Source organism: Salvelinus alpinus, chromosome 34 (genome assembly GCF_045679555.1).
Source record: "Salvelinus alpinus chromosome 34, SLU_Salpinus.1, whole genome shotgun sequence".
Taxonomy (NCBI): Eukaryota; Metazoa; Chordata; class Actinopteri; order Salmoniformes; family Salmonidae; genus Salvelinus; species Salvelinus alpinus.
The window spans coordinates 5,339,452-5,358,726 of record NC_092119.1 but is presented as its reverse complement, the minus strand read 5'-3'; positions in this window follow the sequence as shown (position 1 = coordinate 5,358,726).

Genomic DNA, 19,275 nt, shown 5'->3' with positions numbered 1-19,275 from the left:
ACTGCGTGTATTGGTTCCTGACTTCCCTGAACAGTTGCATATCGCGGGGGCTCTTCGATGCTATTGCAGTTCGCCACAGGATGTTTTTGTGCTGGTCGAGGGCAGTCAGGTCTGGAGTGAACCAAGGGCTATATCTGTTCTTGGTTCTGCATTTTTTGAACGGAGCATGCTTGTCTAATATGGTGAGGAAGTAACATTTAAAGAATGACCAGGCATCCTCAACTGACGGGATGAGGTCAATATCCTTCCAGGGTACCCGGGCCAGGTCGATTAGAAAGGCCTGCTCGCAGAAGTGTTTTAGGGAGCGTTTGACAGTGATGAGGGGTGGTCGTTTGACCGCGGACCCGTGGCGGATACAGGCAATGAGGCAGTGATCACTGAGATCTTGATTGAAGACAGCAGAGGTGTATTTGGAGGGCAGGTTGGTCAGGATAATGTCTATTAGGGTGCCCATGTTTATGGATTTAGGGTTGTACCTGGTGGGTTCCTTGATGATTTGTGTGAGATTGAGGGCATCAAGCTTGGATTGTAGGACTGCCGGGGTGTTAAGCATATCCCAGTTTAGGTCACCTAACAGAACAAACTCTGAAGCTAGATGGGGAGCGATCAATTCACAGATGGTGTCCAGGGCACAGCTGGGAGCTGAGGGGGGTCGGTAGCAGGCGGCAACAGTGAGAGACTTATTTCTGGAGAGATTAATTTTTAAAATTAGAAGTTCGAACTGTTTGGGCATAGACCTGGAAAGTATGACAGAACTTTGCAGGCTATCTCTGCAGTAGATTGCAACTCCTCCCCCTTTGGCAGTTCTATCTTGACGGAAAGTGTTATAGTTGGGTATGGAAATCTCAGAATTTTTGGTGGCCTTCCTAAGCCAGGATTCGGACACGGCAAGGACATCAGGGTTGGCAGAGTGTGCTAAAGCGGTGAGTAAGGCAAACTTAGGGAGGAGGCTTCTGATGTTGACATGCATGAGGCCAAGGCTTTTTCGATCACAGAAGTCAACAAATGAGGGTGACTGGGGACATGCAGGGCCTGGGTTTACCTCCACATCACCCGAGGAACAGAGGAGTAGTAGGATGAGGGTGCGGCTAAAGGCTATCAAAACTGGTCGCCTAGAGCGTTGGGGACAAAGAATAAAAGGAGCAGATTTATGGGCGTGGTAGAATAGATTCTGGGCATAATGTGCAGACAGGGGTATGGTGGGGCGTGGGTACAGCGGAGGCAAGCCCAGGCACTGGGTGATGATAAGAGAGGTTGTATCTCTGGACATGCTGGTCTCAATGGGTGAGGTCACCGCATGTGTGGGGGGTGGGACAAAGGAGGTATCGGAGGTACGGAGAGTGGAACTACGGGGTCCATTGCAAACCAAAACAATGATAACTAGCCTGAACAACAGTATGGAAGGCATATTGATATTTGAGGGAGACATACAATAAGGCATAAAGTGATTGCAGGTCTTGATTGGGAGAGCTAGCTAAAACAACAGGTGAGATAACAGCAGCTAGTCAGTTAACACAGCAGCAGCAGGTAAAAATGGCGACGGCTAGGCAGAGAGGGTCGGATTAACTACACACAGATCCTGAGTTAAAGCACAGAGCCGACAGATAAAACACAAATAAACGGAATGGAGTACCGTGAATTAATGGACAGTCAAGCAAGCATCAGCTATGTAGCCAAGTGATCATAGTGTCCAGGGGGCAGCCGTAGATGGAGCAGTGAGGCCTCCACTAAGCTAGCCCGCGGCGTAAGATTGTTCGATAGACCTGTTCAGATAGCAGCCGATATGCTCAAGACAGCTAACGATTAGCGGGCCGCAGTTAGCATATGGGCGTTCAGGTTACGTCGCGATGGAGGGGCCAGTTGAATAACTCCCTCGGGCAGATAACGTCGGTATCCCAGTCGTGAAAGCCCGGTGGGGCTCCGCATCGGCAGTAAAACGGGTCCGGATAGGTGATTGTAGCCCAGGAGTGGCTGATGGAACTCTTCAGCTGGCTAGCTCCGGGATAATTGGTGTTTGCTCCGGAATTGATGTTAGCCAATAGTCACTCGGATAGCAGCTAGTTAGCTGCAAGATCCAGGTGTAAATGTCCAGAGCTTGCGGTAAAAATCCGGGGATATGGAGAGAAAATAGGTCTGGTATGCTCTGGTCTGAGTCGCGTTGTACAAAACTGGCAATAGTTTTCCGAGCTAAAGGATAGCTGATAAGCGCTAGCTGTGGTTAGCTGAACTACTCACGTTAGCTTGTGAGCTGGCTAACTTCTGGCTAGCTTCTGTTGTAGATTTCGGATACGAGGTGAATAATACCTTTGAGGAGAAAAAAAACACATCCGCACCACATTTGGTGAGGTAGGTTGCAGGAGAGTATTTTGAAGTTGAGTTTTTAAGAAGAAAAAATATATATATAAAAAGAAATGCGAAGAAAAATATATAAAAAATATATACACGGGACAGGACGAGGACAAAGGACATCTGACTGCTACGCCATCTTGGATTACATTACTGTCTCTGTAGTGGGGAGAGCATAGGATCCTCTCCTCTGTCTCTACTGAATTTGAGTGTTTCTTCATTTTTGTATTTACTTACTGAAAGTAGCAAATTAGGTTCTTCAAGTAAACAATGTAATTCTGTGAAATAATTAAATTGCTTATGTCATTTATCATTTAAAATAGAACATTGATAGACTAACGAAGCCAAAAGTGAACTTTGCTTTAGGTCCTTCATGACCTGGGTGAGTGCTGACAGTGCACACTTTGCATTAATAATGTATTATCTTGGTCAATGTCACTGTTGTTTGGCGCTACCAACTGGCCATTAATAAATAGCATTTAGATGTACCTCCTCATGTTGTCCACAGTGAGGCGCTGCTGGACGAGTATGGCACATAGATGTACTAGAGAGCTCATCGCCTGAGCTTCTGCTACAGCATGGGAGGTCAAAATAATCAATTTCTTCTTCTACTTCTACAGTTCGTAAATAACCTGAAAAGGTGCATACCATCATCAAAGATGATAGTTTATTGACAAGATGTATATGGTGTAAAAGGTGAGGATTAACACCCACCAGTTTGACCATTTTGATGCAGTTCAAAGGAGTGCACCAAATAAATGTTGTTATATATTATTTTTTAAATCAAAAGATCAACCCTGTGTATCAGTCACCCTGCCATACATGACCTAGTCTTACAGTTTTTCCCCGTGGAAAACATGAGGTGCATCCACAATGATAATATGGAACCTGATGTCAAATGGAACCTGATGTCAAATGGAACCTGATGTCAAATGGAACCTGATGTCAAATGGAACCTGATGTCAAATGGAACCTGATGTCAAATGGAACCTGATGTCATATGGAACCTGATGTCATATGGAACCTGATGTCATATGGAACCTGATGTCATATGGAACCTGATGTCAAATGGAACCTGATGTCAAATGGAACTCATGATCAACTAGACTAAAACACAGATAATGACTTGGTGTAAAAGATGGAGACTCATGATCAACCAGACTAAAACACAGATAATGACTTGGTGTAAAAGATGGAGACTCATGATCAACCAGACTAAAACACAGATAATGACTTGGTGTAAAAGATGGAGACTCATGATCAACCAGACTAAAACACAGATAATGACTTGGTGTAAAAGATGAAGACTCATGATCAACCAGACTAAAACACAGATAATGACTTGGTGTAAAAGATGGAGACTCATAATTAACCAGACTAATACACAGATAATGACTTGGTGTAAAAGATGGAGACTCATGATCAACCAGACTAAAACACAGATAATGACTTGGTGTAAAAGATGGAGACTCAAGATCACCCAGACTAAAACACAGATAATGCATTTTACAAAACCAGCTACTAATAGAAGTGTTTTGTTTCGGTGAAGACATTCTAGAGTTTACTAGCAATTATAAATATTTGGGAATATTTATTGATGAACATATGACCTTTCTGTACGTGTCACGATCGTCATGGGAAGAAGTGGACCAAAGAGCAGCCTGGTACGTGCTCATTCTATTTATTATTTAAAGATCACAGATCACAGACAACGACAAAACAAAATACGAACGTGACGTTCTGCAGGGCAAAATAACAACCAATGCAAAAAAAAAATAAGAACCCACAAATGAAAGATGGGAAAAAAGGACTGCCTAAGTATGATTCCCAATCAGAGACAACGATAGACAGCTGCCTCTGATTGGGAACCACACCCGGCCACACATAGAAATAGAAAACATAGAAATAAAGAAACTAGAATGCCCACCCTAGTCACACCCTGGCCTAACCAGAATAGAGAATAAAAGCCTCTCTATGGCCAGGGTGTGACACTACGTGTAACGGCAGCCCTCCTCCTCTTCATCTGAAGGTGTAGCAGGGATCGGACCAAGACGCAGCGTAGTTGGTGCTCAACATATTTAATAATACGAACTGTGAACACTTACAACAATACAAAAATAACAAAATGTGGCAAACCGATACAGTCCTAGCTGGTGCAGAGAAAACACAGAGACAGGAAACAACCACCCACAAACCTCAACACAAAACAAGCCACCTAAATATGATTCCCAATCAGAGACAACACAAAACACCTGCCTCTGATTGAGAACCATATTAGGCCAAACATAGAAACAAACAAACTAGACACACAACATAGAATGCCCACCCAGCTCACGTCCTGACCAACACTAAAACAAGCAAAACACACAAGCACTATGGTCAGAACATGACACTACGGAACATCTTCCCTGGACGACTGAGCAAGTAGAGCTCTCGGGGGGAGTTATATGAAGAACAAAAAGGTTGGTTGATACCGGCCTCTAATTGATGACATCTCAGCTGATCCATCAGCCTGAGGCGAGGCACTCGGGTTTCTCTTCTGGACTGGCTCCTCTTCATTTCTGCAATCATTTGGGACATGTCGACGTTTTGAATCGTTACGGCCACAAACCCTAAACCTGGGGCACGGTTCACCACCCCACCGTTGGCATCACACCACGACCAGTGAGGATTATAAGGGTTGACGTATAGGAACACCGGACACTTTTCTCACCTTCCAATATGTCAAGGATTAAACAATTAAATACGGCAACTTTCAGGATGAATCAAACCAACTGTATTTTTTAAATTCACCAATATATTTAGTGTGTAAAGGCTCTCCAAAAACGTTTTTATTACATTTATTCATGAGCACTTTCCTAAATAATATACAAGAGCAGAGTATTTTTTTTAAACCAAGGTAACCTGCCTAAATGACTATCGCCGGTAGCACTCACATCTGTAGCCATGAAGGGCTTTGAAAGGCAGGTCATGGTTCACAACAACACCATCATCCCAGACATCCAGTCCAATTCACATACCGCCCCAACAGATCCACAGATGACGCAATCTCTACTCACACTGCCCTCCCACACCTGGACAAGAAGAACAGCTATGTGAGAATGCTGTTAATTGACTACGGATCAGTGTTCAACACCATAGTACCCTCAAAGCCAACACTAAGCTAAGGATCCTGGGATTAAACACCTCCCTCTGCAACTGGATCCTGGACTTCCTGATGGGCCGCCCCCAGGTGGTAAGGGTAGGCAACAACACATCTGCCACGCTGATCCTCAACACGTGGACCCCCCAGGGGTGCGTGCTCAGTCCCCTGTTCACTCACAACTAAATGGCCGCACACGACTCCAACACCATTATTAAGTTATTAAGTTATTAAGTTATTAAGTTAGACACAACGGTGGTAAAGCTGATCACCAAGCAACGATGAGACAGAGTACAGGGAGGAGGTCAGAGACCTGGCAGTGTGGTGCCAGGACAACAACCTCTCCCCCAACGATGAGACAGCCTATAGGGAGGAGGACAGAGACCTGGCAGTGTGGTGCCAGGACAACAACCTCTCCCTCAACGATGAGACAGAGTACAGGGAGGAGGTCAGAGACCTGGCAGTGTGGTACCAGGACAACAACCTCTCCCTCAATGTCAGCAAGACAAAGGAGCTGATCGTGGACTACTGGAAAATGACATTACAAAAATGTCCATTAATTATAATCCACATAATAATTCACATTTCCTGTTTCTGCAGGATTATTTTCCTGCTGTAGCAAACTGGCTCAAATTAAGGTCCTACATCTGTAGTTGTCACTCCTTGTTCTGGTTCACCTGTCCTTGTGATTGTCTCCAACCCTTTCCAGGTGTCGCTTATTAACCCCGGTGTATATATCACAGTGTTTCCTGTCTTTCTGTGCCAGTTCGTCTTGTTTGCCAAGTCAGCCAGCGGTTTTCCTTCCTCCTGTCTTTTTCCCCCAGTCTCTTTTTGTTTCTAGTCCTTCTGGTTTCGACCCTTGCCTGTCCTGACACCGAACCCGCCTGCCTGACCCCTCTGCCTGTCCTGACACCGAACCCGCCTGCCTGACCCCTCTGCCTGTCCTGACACCGAACCCGCCTGCCTGACCCCTCTGCCTGTCCTGACACCGAACCCGCCTGCCTGACCCCTCTGCCTGTCCTGACACCGAACCCGCCTGCCTGACCACTCTGCCTGTCCTGACACCGAACCCGCCTGCCTGACCTCTCTGCCTGTCCTGACACCGAACCCGCCTGCCTGACCACTCTGCCTGTCCTGACACCGAACCCGCCTGCCTGACCTGACACCGAACCCGCCTGCCTGACCACTCTGCCTGTCCTGACACCGAACCCGCCTGCCTGACCCCTCTGCCTGTCCTGACACCGAACCCGCCTGCCCGACCCCTCTGCCTGTCCTGACACCGAACCCGCCTGCCTGACCCCTCTGCCTGTCCTGGCACCGAACCCGCCTGCCTGACCCCTCTGCCTGTCCTGACACCGAACCCGCCTGCCTGACCACTCTGCCTGTCCTGACACCGAACCCGCCTGCCTGACCCCTCTGCCTGTCCTGACACCGAACCCGCCTGCCTGACCTGACACCGAACCCGCCTGCCTGACCCCTCTGCCTGTCCTGACACCGAACCCGCCTGCCTGACCCCTCTGCCTGTCCTGACACCGAACCCGCCTGCCTGACCACTCTGCATGTTCTGACCTCGAGACTGCCTATCCCCTTGTACCCTTTTGGACTCAGATCTGGTTTCTGACCCCTGCCTGGCCTGACCTCAAGACTGCCTATCGTCTGGTACTGTTTTGGACTCTGACCTGGTTTATGAACTCTCGCCTGTCCCCGACCTGCCTTTGCCTACTCCGTTTGTTCTAATAAGTATCGGAGCTCTACCATCTGCCTCCTGCTTCTGCATTTGGGTCTCGCCCTGTGCCTTTATAGTATTTAGTTAAATCGTTAACCAAATAGCTACCCGGACTGCAATGGCCCTTTTTGAAGTAACTTACTTGAATAATCACACACTGCTACTACTGTTAATTATCTATCCTGTTGACTAATCCCTTTATTCCTAGTTATATGTACATATTTACCTCAATGACCTCGTACCCCTGCAAATCGACTCAGTACTGGTACCCTTTGTATATAGCCTAGTTATCATTACTCATTGACTCAGTACTGGTATCCTGTGTATATAACCTAGTTATCATTACTCAGTACTGGTACCCTGTGTATTTAACCTAGTTATCATTACTCAGTACTGGTACCCTGTGTATAAAGCCTAGTTATCATTACTCAGTACTGGTACCCTGTGTATATAACCTAGTTATCATTACTCAGTACTGGTACCCTGTGTATATAACCTAGTTATCAATACTCAGTACTGGTACCCTGTGTATATAACCTAGTTATCATTACTCAGTACTGGTACCCTGTGTATATAACCTAGTTATCAATACTCATTGTATATTTATTATTATGTGTTATTGTTTCTCTGTTATTTCTCTTTGCGTTGTTGGCGAGGACCCATAAGTCAGTATTTCACTGTTAGTCTACACCTGTTTTTTATTTTTTTTTATTACAAAGCATGAGAATAACATTTTATTATATTTTGAAATTAAAATTAAAAGGTACACCAAATTTAAAGGAATGGATTTAAATAAAATGTACTGAAAACCCTATTTACTAATTTGAAAAAGAAAAACAGACTAGGTGAAAGAAATGTGATGGATGCCTAGCTGTTTGAGTATGAATTGAGGAAAGTATACAAGGGGACAAGGAGAGGAAGCTACCGTAGTGACTTTCACAGTCTTCTCCCACCATGGGAGAAGGTTTATTGTTTATTGTTTATTCCATGTGTAACTGTGTGGTTTTTGTCGAACTGCTTTGCTTTATCTTGGCCAGGTCGCAGTTGTAAATGAGAACTTGTTCTCAACTGGCCTACCTGGTTAAATAGAGGTGAAATAAAAAAATAAAACAATGGCCACTAGATGTCACCAGAAGACTGATAGAGACAGGAGACTGTTGCCTTGAGTCCATAGACCGTTTGGACAAAGCCATCGATGACACCATTCATTCCTGCGACGACTGCAGAGACTGATAGAGTCAGGAGACATCCTGAGGAATGATGAGACAGGAGAAATACAGCAGGGACTGTACCTGAGTACATAGATAACTAGGCTATGATACACAGGGTACCAGTACTGAGTAATGATAACTAGGTTATATACACAGGGTACCAGTACTGAGTAATGATAACTAGGTTATATACACAGGGTACCAGTACTGAGTAATGATAACTAGGTTATATACACAGGGTACCAGTACTGAGTAATGATAACCAGGTTATATACACAGGGTACCAGTACTGAGTAATGATAACTAGGTTATATACACAGGGTACCAGTACTGAGTAATGATAACTAGGTTATATACACAGGGTACCAGTACTGAGTAATGATAACTAGGTTATATACACAGGGTACCAGTACTGAGTAATGATAACTAGGTTATATACACAGGGTACCAGTACTGAGTAATGATAACTAGGCTATATACACAGGGTACCAGTACTGAGTAATGATAACTAGGTTATATACACAGGGTACCAGTAATGAGTAATGATAACTAGGTTATATACACAGGGTACCAGTACTGAGTAATGATAACTAGGTTATATACACAGGGTACCAGTACTGAGTAATGATAACTAGGTTATATACACAGGGTACCAGTACTGAGTAATGATAACTAGGTTATATACACAGGGTACCAGTACTGAGTAATGATAACTAGGTTATATACACAGGGTACCAGTACTGAGTAATGATAACTAGGTTATATACACAGGGTACCAGTACTGAGTAATGATAACTAGGTTATATACACAGGGTACCAGTAATGAGTAATGATAACTAGGTTATATACACAGGGTACCAGTACTGAGTAATGATAACTAGGTTATATACACAGGGTACCAGTACTGAGTAATGATAACTAGGTTATATACACAGGGTACCAGTACTGAGTAATGATAACTAGGTTATATACACAGGGTACCAGTACTGAGTAATGATAACTAGGTTATATACACAGGGTACCAGTACTGAGTAATGATAACTAGGTTATATACACAGGGCACCAGTACTGAGTAATGATAACTAGGTTATATACACAGGGTACCAGTACTGAGTAATGATAACTAGGTTATATACACAGGGTACCAGTACTGAGTAATGATAACTAGGTTAAATACACAGGGTACCAGTACTGAGTAATGATAACTAGGTTATATACACAGGGTACCAGTACTGAGTAATGATAACTAGGTTAAATACACAGGGTACCAGTACTGAGTAATGATAACCAGGTTATATACACAGGGTACCAGTACTGAGTAATGATAACCAGGTTATATACACAGGGTACCAGAACTGAGTCAATGAGTAATGATAACTAGGTTATATACACAGGGTACCAGTACTGAGTAATGATAACCAGGTTATATACACAGGGTACCAGTACTGAGTAATGATAACCAGGTTATATACACAGGGTACCAGTACTGAGTAATGATAACTAGGTTATATACACAGGGCACCAGTACTGAGTAATGATAACCAGGTTATATACACAGGGTACCAGTACTGAGTAATGATAACCAGGTTATATACACAGGGTACCAGTACTGAGTAATGATAACCAGGTTATATACACAGGGTACCAGTACTGAGTAATGATAACTAGGTTATATACACAGGGTACCAGAACTGAGTCAATGAGTAATGATAACTAGGTTATATACACAGGGTACCAGTACTGAGTCAATGAGTAATGCTAACTAGGTTATATACACAGGGTACCAGAACTGAGTCAATGAGTAATGATAACTAGGTTATATACACAGGGTACCAGTACTGAGTAATGATAACTAGGTTATATACACAGGGTACCAGTACTGAGTAATGATAACCAGGTTATATACACAGGGTACCAGTACTGAGTAATGATAACTAGGTTATATACACAGGGTACCAGTACTGAGTAATGATAACTAGGTTATATACACAGGGTACCAGAACTGAGTCAATGAGTAATGATAACTAGGTTATATACACAGGGTACCAGTACTGAGTAATGATAACTAGGTTATATACACAGGGTACCAGTACTGAGTAATGATAACCAGGTTATATACACAGGGTACCAGTACTGAGTAATGATAACCAGGTTATATACACAGGGTACCAGTACTGAGTCAATGAGTAATGATAACTAGGTTATATACACAGGGTACCAGTACTGAGTAATGATAACTAGGTTATATACACAGGGTACCAGTACTGAGTAATGATAACTAGGTTATATACACAGGGTACCAGTACTGAGTAATGATAACTAGGTTATATACACAGGGTACCAGTACTGAGTAATGATAACTAGGTTATATACACAGGGTACCAGTACTGAGTAATGATAACTAGGTTATATACACAGGGTACCAGTAATGAGTAATGATAACTAGGTTATATACACAGGGTACCAGTACTGAGTAATGATAACTAGGTTATATACACAGGGTACCAGTACTGAGTAATGATAACTAGGTTATATACACAGGGTACCAGTACTGAGTAATGATAACTAGGTTATATACACAGGGTACCAGTACTGAGTAATGATAACTAGGTTATATACACAGGGTACCAGTACTGAGTAATGATAACTAGGTTATATACACAGGGCACCAGTACTGAGTAATGATAACTAGGTTATATACACAGGGTACCAGTACTGAGTAATGATAACTAGGCTATATACACAGGGTACCAGTACTGAGTAATGATAACTAGGTTATATACACAGGGTACCAGTACTGAGTAATGATAACTAGGTTATATACACAGGGTACCAGTACTGAGTAATGATAACTAGGTTATATACACAGGGCACCAGTACTGAGTAATGATAACTAGGTTATATACACAGGGTACTAGTACTGAGTAATGACAACTAGGTTATATACACAGGGCACCAGTACTGAGTAATGATAACTAGGTTATATACACAGGGTACCAGTACTGAGTAATGATAACTAGGCTATATACACAGGGTACCAGTACTGAGTAATGATAACTAGGTTATATACACAGGGCACCAGTACTGAGTAATGATAACTAGGTTATATACACAGGGTACCAGTACTGAGTAATGATAACTAGGCTATATACACAGGGTACCAGTACTGAGTAATGATAACTAGGCTATATACACAGGGTACCAGTACTGAGTAATGATAACTAGGTTATATACACAGGGTACCAGTACTGAGTAATGATAACTAGGCTATATACACAGGGTACCAGTACTGAGTAATGATAACTAGGCTATATACACAGGGTACTGAGTCATGATAACTAGGTTATATACACAGGGTACCAGTACTGAGTAATGATAACTAGGTTATATACACAGGGTACCAGTACTGAGTAATGATAACCAGGTTATATACACAGGGTACCAGTACTGAGTAATGATAACCAGGTTATATACACAGGGTACCAGTACTGAGTAATGATAACCAGGTTATATACACAGGGTACCAGTACTGAGTAATGATAACTAGGTTATATACACAGGGTACCAGTACTGAGTAATGATAACTAGGTTATATACACAGGGTACCAGTACTGAGTAATGATAACTAGGTTATATACACAGGGTACCAGTACTGAGTAATGATAACTAGGTTATATACACAGGGTACTGAGTAATGATAACTAGGTTATATACACAGGGTACCAGAACTGAGTAATGATAACTAGGTTTAACCTCGCTAACATTGCATCAGCCGACCGGGGTACTGCCGGCCGCCGGTAGCAACTAAATTATCCTTTTAATTACTGCTGTGTGTGCACATCAGGTTGACCTTCACATCCAATGGGTTTTGAGGAGGCTAGCAGAGAGGATGTGAGGAATCAAGTAAATGCCATTGAGAACGTCTCTATGGACATGCTCCCTTGACTTTTCCTTGTCCTCTCCTGTTAGACCGCCAGGTGTCTAATAGCTTTAGCTTAGCCACTTTAACCTGTGTGGTCCTGTTTGATGTCATAACCAGTGACCACCATCTTCCTCCTAAATACTAATTAGTCATTGTCTCTTTCCTAATGGCCTCTGTTGTCAGAACTTTTATGAGGGCAGTTGTCTTGTCTGCGTTGACGACAGACTTCCTAGTCGTCACCTGTCATTCTCTCTACAGTCCGGTCCACGTAAAAAGGCTGCATGTCAATCATTGTTTGGTGTTTCACCATGGAGACGGGGGCGTTTGATCTTCCCAGCGGTCAGAGTTTTCCAAGTGGCTCAATGGTCTGTCAGCCGGGATGCAGCAGTTTATGTGGGCACGTGGACTACGGACTAGCTATGGACTACGGACTAGCTATGGACTACGGACTAGCTATGGACTACGGACTAGCTATGGGCTACGGACTAGCTATGGACTACAGACTAGCTATGGACTACAGACTAGCTATGGACTACGGACTAGCTATGGACTACAGACTAGCTATGGACTACGGACTAGCTATGGACTACGGACTAGCTATGGACTACGGACTAGCTATGGGCTACGGACTAGCTATGGGCTACGGACTAGCTATGGGCTACGGACTAGCTATGGGCTACGGAGTAGCTATGGACTACGGACTAGCTATGGACTACGGACTAGCTATGGACTACAGATTAGCTATGGACTACGGACTAGCTATGGACTACGGACTAGCTATGGGCTACGGACTAGCTATGGACTACGGACTAGCTATGGGCTACGGACTAGCTATGGGCTACGGACTAGCTATGGGCTACGGACTAGCTATGGGCTACGGACTAGCTATGGACTACGGACTAGCTATGGACTACGGACTAGCTATGGACTACGGACTAGCTATGGACTACGGACTAGCTATGGGCTACGGACTAGCTATGGACTACGGACTAGCTATGGACTACGGACTAGCTATGGACTACGGACTAGCTATGGACTACAGACTAGCTATGGACTACGGACTAGCTATGGACTACGGACTAGCTATGGGCTACGGACTAGCTATGGACTACGGACTAGCTATGGACTACGGACTAGCTATGGACTACGGACTAGCTATGGACTACGGACTAGCTATGGACTACGGACTAGCTATGGACTACGGACTAGCTATGGGCTACGGACTAGCTATGGGCTACGGACTAGCTATGGACTACGGACTAGCTATGGACTACGGACTAGCTATGGGCTACGGACTAGCTATGGACTACGGACTAGCTATGGACTACGGACTAGCTTTGGACTACAGACTAGCTATGGACACTGACTGGGGTGTATGGAAAAAACAGTGTTCATTCAGATAATTCACGGTGTAACTTGAAATGCGTCTATTAAATCTTTGCAGAACCAAAATGAGCAGGGTCAGAATATGACTGCATGTCTTCTCTTCTTTCAAGAGAGAGAGAGAGAGAGAGAGAGAGAGAGAGAGAGAGAGAGAGAGAGAGAGAGAGAGAGAGAGAGAGAGAGAGAGAGAGAGAGAGAGAGAGAGAGAGAGAGATAGAGAGAGAGAGATAGAGAGAGAGAGATCATTTCAAGAGAAGACAGTATTCTGTCACTTTCAATGGGTTAGTGTAAAATCACGTCACCTGCTCAACCTCCTACCTGCCACCTCCACATTTTACACAGGACAGGTGTCTTTCAATTAGGTGTGTGTTCATAAAAAACAGAAATACCTTATTTACTTAAGTATTCAGATCCTTTGCTATGAGACTCTAAATTGAGCTCAGTTGAATCCTGTTTCCATTGATCATCCTTGAGATGTTTCTACAACTTGATTAGAGTCCACCTGTGGTAAATTAAATTGATTGGACATGATTTGGAAAGGCACACACCTGTCTATATAAGGTCCCACAGTTGACAGTGCATGTCAGAGCAAAAACCAAACCATGAGGTCGAAGGAAATATCCGTAGAGCTCCAAGACAGGATTGTGTCGAGGCACAGATCTGGGAAGGGTACCAAAACATTTCTGCAGTATTGAAGGTCCCCAAGAACACAGTGGCCTCCATCATTCTTAAATGGAAGAAGTTTGGAACCACCAAGACTCTTCCTAGAGCTGGCCGCTCGGCCAAACTGAGTAATCGGGAGAGAAGGGCCTTGGTCAGGGAGGTGACCAAGAACCAGATGGTCACTCTGACAGAGCTCCAGAGTTCCTCTGTGGAGATGGGAGAACCTTCCAGAAGGACAAGCATCTCTGCAGCACTCCACCAATCGGGCCTCCTAAGTAAAAGACACATGACAGCCCACTTGGAGTTTGCCAAAAGGCACCTAAAGGACTCTCAGACTATGAGAAACAAGATTCTCTGTTCTGATGAAACTAAAATTGAACTCTTTGGCCTGAATGCCGAGCGTCACGTCTGGAGGAAACCTGGCACCATCCCTACGGTGAAGCATGGTGGTGGCAGCATCATGCTGTTGGGATGTTTTTCAGTGGCAGGAACTGGGAGACTAGTGAGGATCGAGGGAAAGATGAACGAAGAAAAGTACAGAGAGATCCTTGATGAAAACCTGCTCCAGAGCGCTCAAGACCTCAGACTGGGGCGAGATTCACCTTCCAGCAGGACAACGACCCTAAGCACACAGACAAGACAATGCAGGAGTGGCTTCAGAACAACACTCTGAATGTCCTTGAGTGGTCCAGCCAGAGCCCGGACTTGAACCCGATCGAACGTCTCTGAAGAGTCTTGAAAATAGCTGTGCAGCGACGCTCCCCATCCAACCTGGGTTGAGAGGATCTCAAAGAAGAATATATAGCTTGAGAGGATCTGCAGAGAAGAATGGGAGAAACTCCCCAAATACAGGTGTGCCAAGCTTGTAGCGTCATACCCAAGAAGACTCGATGCTGTAATCGCTGCCAAAGGTGCTTCAACAAAGTACTGAGTAAAGGGTCTGAACACTTATTAAATGTAAAAAAATAAATAATAATAATAATAAATTTGCTACAATTTCTAAAAACCTGTTTTTGCTTTGTGATGATGGGGGTTTTGCGTGTAGATTGAGAACAACTTTTAAAAATCTATATTAGAACGAGGCTGTAACGTAAACAAAATGTGGAATAAGTCAAGGGGTCTGTGTACTTTCTGAAGGAATTGCACATATCCGAGTATAATACACATACATCAGGGTATAATATACATATATCAGTGTATATAGTACATATATCAGGGTATAATATACATATATCAGGGTATAATATACATATATCAGGGTATAATATACATATATCAGGGTATATAGTACATATATCAGGGTATAATATACATATATCAGGATATAATTTACATACATCATGGTATATAGTACATATATCAGGTTATAAAGTACATATATCAGGGTATACTATACATAGATCAGGGTATAATGTACATAGATCAGGGTATATTGTACATATATCAGGGTATAATATACATATGTCAGGGTATAATGTTCATATATCAGGGTATAATGTACATATATCAGGGTATAATATACAAACATCAGGGTATAATATACATACATCATGGTATATAGTACATATATCAGGGCATATAGTACATATACCAGGGTATATAGTACATATATCATCTTTGACATGCAAGAGAAATGCCATAATATATTATTCCAGCCAAGGTGCAATTTAGATTTTGGCCACTAGATGGCAGCAGTGGTATGTGCAAAGTTTTAGACTGATCCAATGAACCATTGCATTTCTGTTCAAAATGTTATATCAAGACTGCTCAAATGTGCCTAATTTGTTTATTAAGGAAGTGAAGTGTGGCTATCATGTAAGCAAACGGGGGAATGTGAAGAAGGGAGGAAATGGCCTTTCATTCTAATCCTGGTTAGAAAAGGACAGAGCCTTCAGCATTGAGCTCTTATCGCCCGAGAGCTGCATCTGTCCTTTCACTACAGAGACACTGAACCCTACATGAGGCAGGGACACTTTATGGATGGGTTGTGTCCCAAATGGCATCCTATTCCCTATATAGTGCACTACATTAGACCAGGGCCCTATAGAACCCTATTCCCTATATAGTGCACTACTGTTGATCAGGACCCTATTCCCTATATAGTACACTACTGTTGACCAGGGCCCTATTCCCTATTATAGTACACTACTGTTGATCAGGGCCCTATTCCCTATATAGTACACTACTGTTGATCAGGGCCCTATTCCCTATATAGTACACTACTGTTGATCAGGGCCCTATTCCCTATATAGTACACTACTGTTGATCAGGGCCCTATTCCCTATATAGTACACTACTGTTGATCAGGGCCCTATTCCCTATATAGTACACTACTGTTGATCAGGGCACTATTCCCTATATAGTGCACTACTTTAGACCAGAGCCCTATTCCCTATATAGTGCACTAATTTAGACCAGCGCCCTATTCCATATATAGTGCACTACTTTATACCAGAGCCCTATTCCCTATATAGTGCACTAATTTAGACCAGCGCCCTATTCTCTATATAGTGCACTACTTTAGACCAGAAACCTATTCCCTATATAGTGCACTATGAAGGCAGTAGGGTGACATGTGGGATGCAGATTCCACAGGAAGAGTCAACACAGGTCTGAAGTCCAACCTTTCCAATTCTCACCTCCATTAAAAGCTGTTTCTATGGAAAAGGCCAGACACCCTGGGAGGAGGCTAGGATGACATGTTACAACAGAGTCTAGTTCACTAACAGGTTACCACAGAGTCTCATTCACTAACAGGTTACCACAGAGTCTCATTCACTAACAGGTTACCACAGAGTCTCATTCACTAACAGGTTACCACAGAGTGTCATTCACTAACAGGTTACCACAGAGTCTCATTCACTAACAGGTTACCACAGAGTCTCATTCACTAACAGGTTACCACAGAGTCTCATTCACTAACAGGTTACCACAGAGTCTCATTCACTAACAGGTTACCTGAGTCTCATTCACCAACAGGTTACCACAGAGTCTCATTCACTAACAGGTTACCATAGAGTCTCATTCACTAACAGGTTACCATAGAGTCTCATTCACTAACAGGTTACCACAGAGTCTCATTCACTAACAGGTTACCAGAGTCTCATTCACTAACAGGTTACCACAGAGTCTCATTCACTAACAGGTTACCACAGAGTCTCATTCACTAACAGGTTACCACAGAGTCTCATTCACTAACAGGTTACCACAGAGTCTCATTCACTAACAGGTTACCACAGAGTCTCATTCACTAACAGGTTACCAGAGTCTCATTCACTAACAGGTTACCACAGAGTCTCATTCACTAACAGGTTACCACAGAGTCTAGTTCAGTAACAGGTTACCACAGAGTCTCATTCACTAACAGGTTACCAGAGAGTCTCATTCACTAACAGGTTACCACAGAGTCTCATCCACTAACAGGTTACCACAGAGTCTCATTCACTAACAGGTTACCACAGAGTCTCATTCACTAACAGGTTACCACAGAGTCTCATTCACTAACAGGTTACCACAGAGTCTCATTCACTAACAGGTTACCACAGAGTCTCATTCACTAACAGGTTACCACAGAGTCTCATTCACTAACAGGTTACCACAGAGTCTCATTCACTAACAGGTTACCACAGAGTCTCATTCACTAACAGGTTACCACAGAGTCTCATTCACTAACAGGTTACCACAGAGTCTCATTCACTAACAGGTTACCACAGAGTCTCATTCACTAACAGGTTACCACAGAGTCTCATTCACTAACAGGTTACCACAGTCTCATTGAGCAATATTTATATACCTAATTTGAATTCAAGTGAAATATTCAGAAGCTGTTCAGTTGTAGTGTTCTGTATAATGTCTGTTCAGTTGTAGTGTTCTGTATGATGTCAGTTCAGTTGTAGTGTTCTGTATGATGTCTGTTCAGTTGTAGTGTTCTGTATGATGTCAGTTCAGTTGTAGTGTTCTGTATGATGTCAGTTCAGTTGTAGTGTTCTGTATGATGTCAGTTCAGTTGTAGTGTTCTGTATGATGTCAGTTCAGTTGTAGTGTTCTGTATAATGTCAGTTCAGTTGTAGTGTTCTGTATGATGTCAGTTCAGTTGTAGTGTTCTGTATGATGTCAGTTCAGTTGACATTCTGGGTCTGAGGATGGGGCTGCCATCGCTCCTTATTGTCCCAGTCCTGGGGCCCATCGCTCCTTGTTGTCCCAGTCCTGGGGCCCATCGCTCCTTGTTGTCCCAGTCCTGGGGCCCATCGCTCCTTGTTGTCCCAGTCCTGGGGCCCATTCCTCCTTGTTGTCCCAGTCCTAAGGCCCATCGCTCCTTGTTGTCCCAGTCCTGGGGCCCATCGATCCTTGTTGTCCCAGTCCTGGGGCCCATTCCTCCTTGTTGTCCCAGTCCTAAGGCCCATCGCTCCTTGTTGTCCCAGTCCTGGGGCCCATCGCTCCTTGTTGTCCCAGTCCTGGGGCCCATCGCTCCTTGTTGTCCCAGTCCTGGGGCCCATCGCTCCTTGTTGTCCCAGTCCTGGGGCCCATCGCTCCTTGTTGTCCCAGTCCTAAGGCCCATTGCTCCTTGCTGTCCCAGTCCTGGGGCCCATCGCTCCTTATTGTCCCAGTCCTGGGGCCCATCGCTCCTTATTGTCCCAGTCCTGAGGCCCATTCCTCCTTACTGTCCCAGTCCTGGGGCCCATCACTCCTTGTTGTCCCAGTCCTAAGGCCCATCGCTCCTTATTGTCCCAGTCCTGGGGCCCATCGCTCCTTATTGTCCCAGTCCTGGGGCCCATCGCTCCTTATTGTCCCAGTCCTGAGGCCCATTCCTCCTTACTGTCCCAGTCCTGGGGCCCATCGCTCCTTGTTGTCCCAGTCCTAAGGCCCATCGCTCCTTATTGTC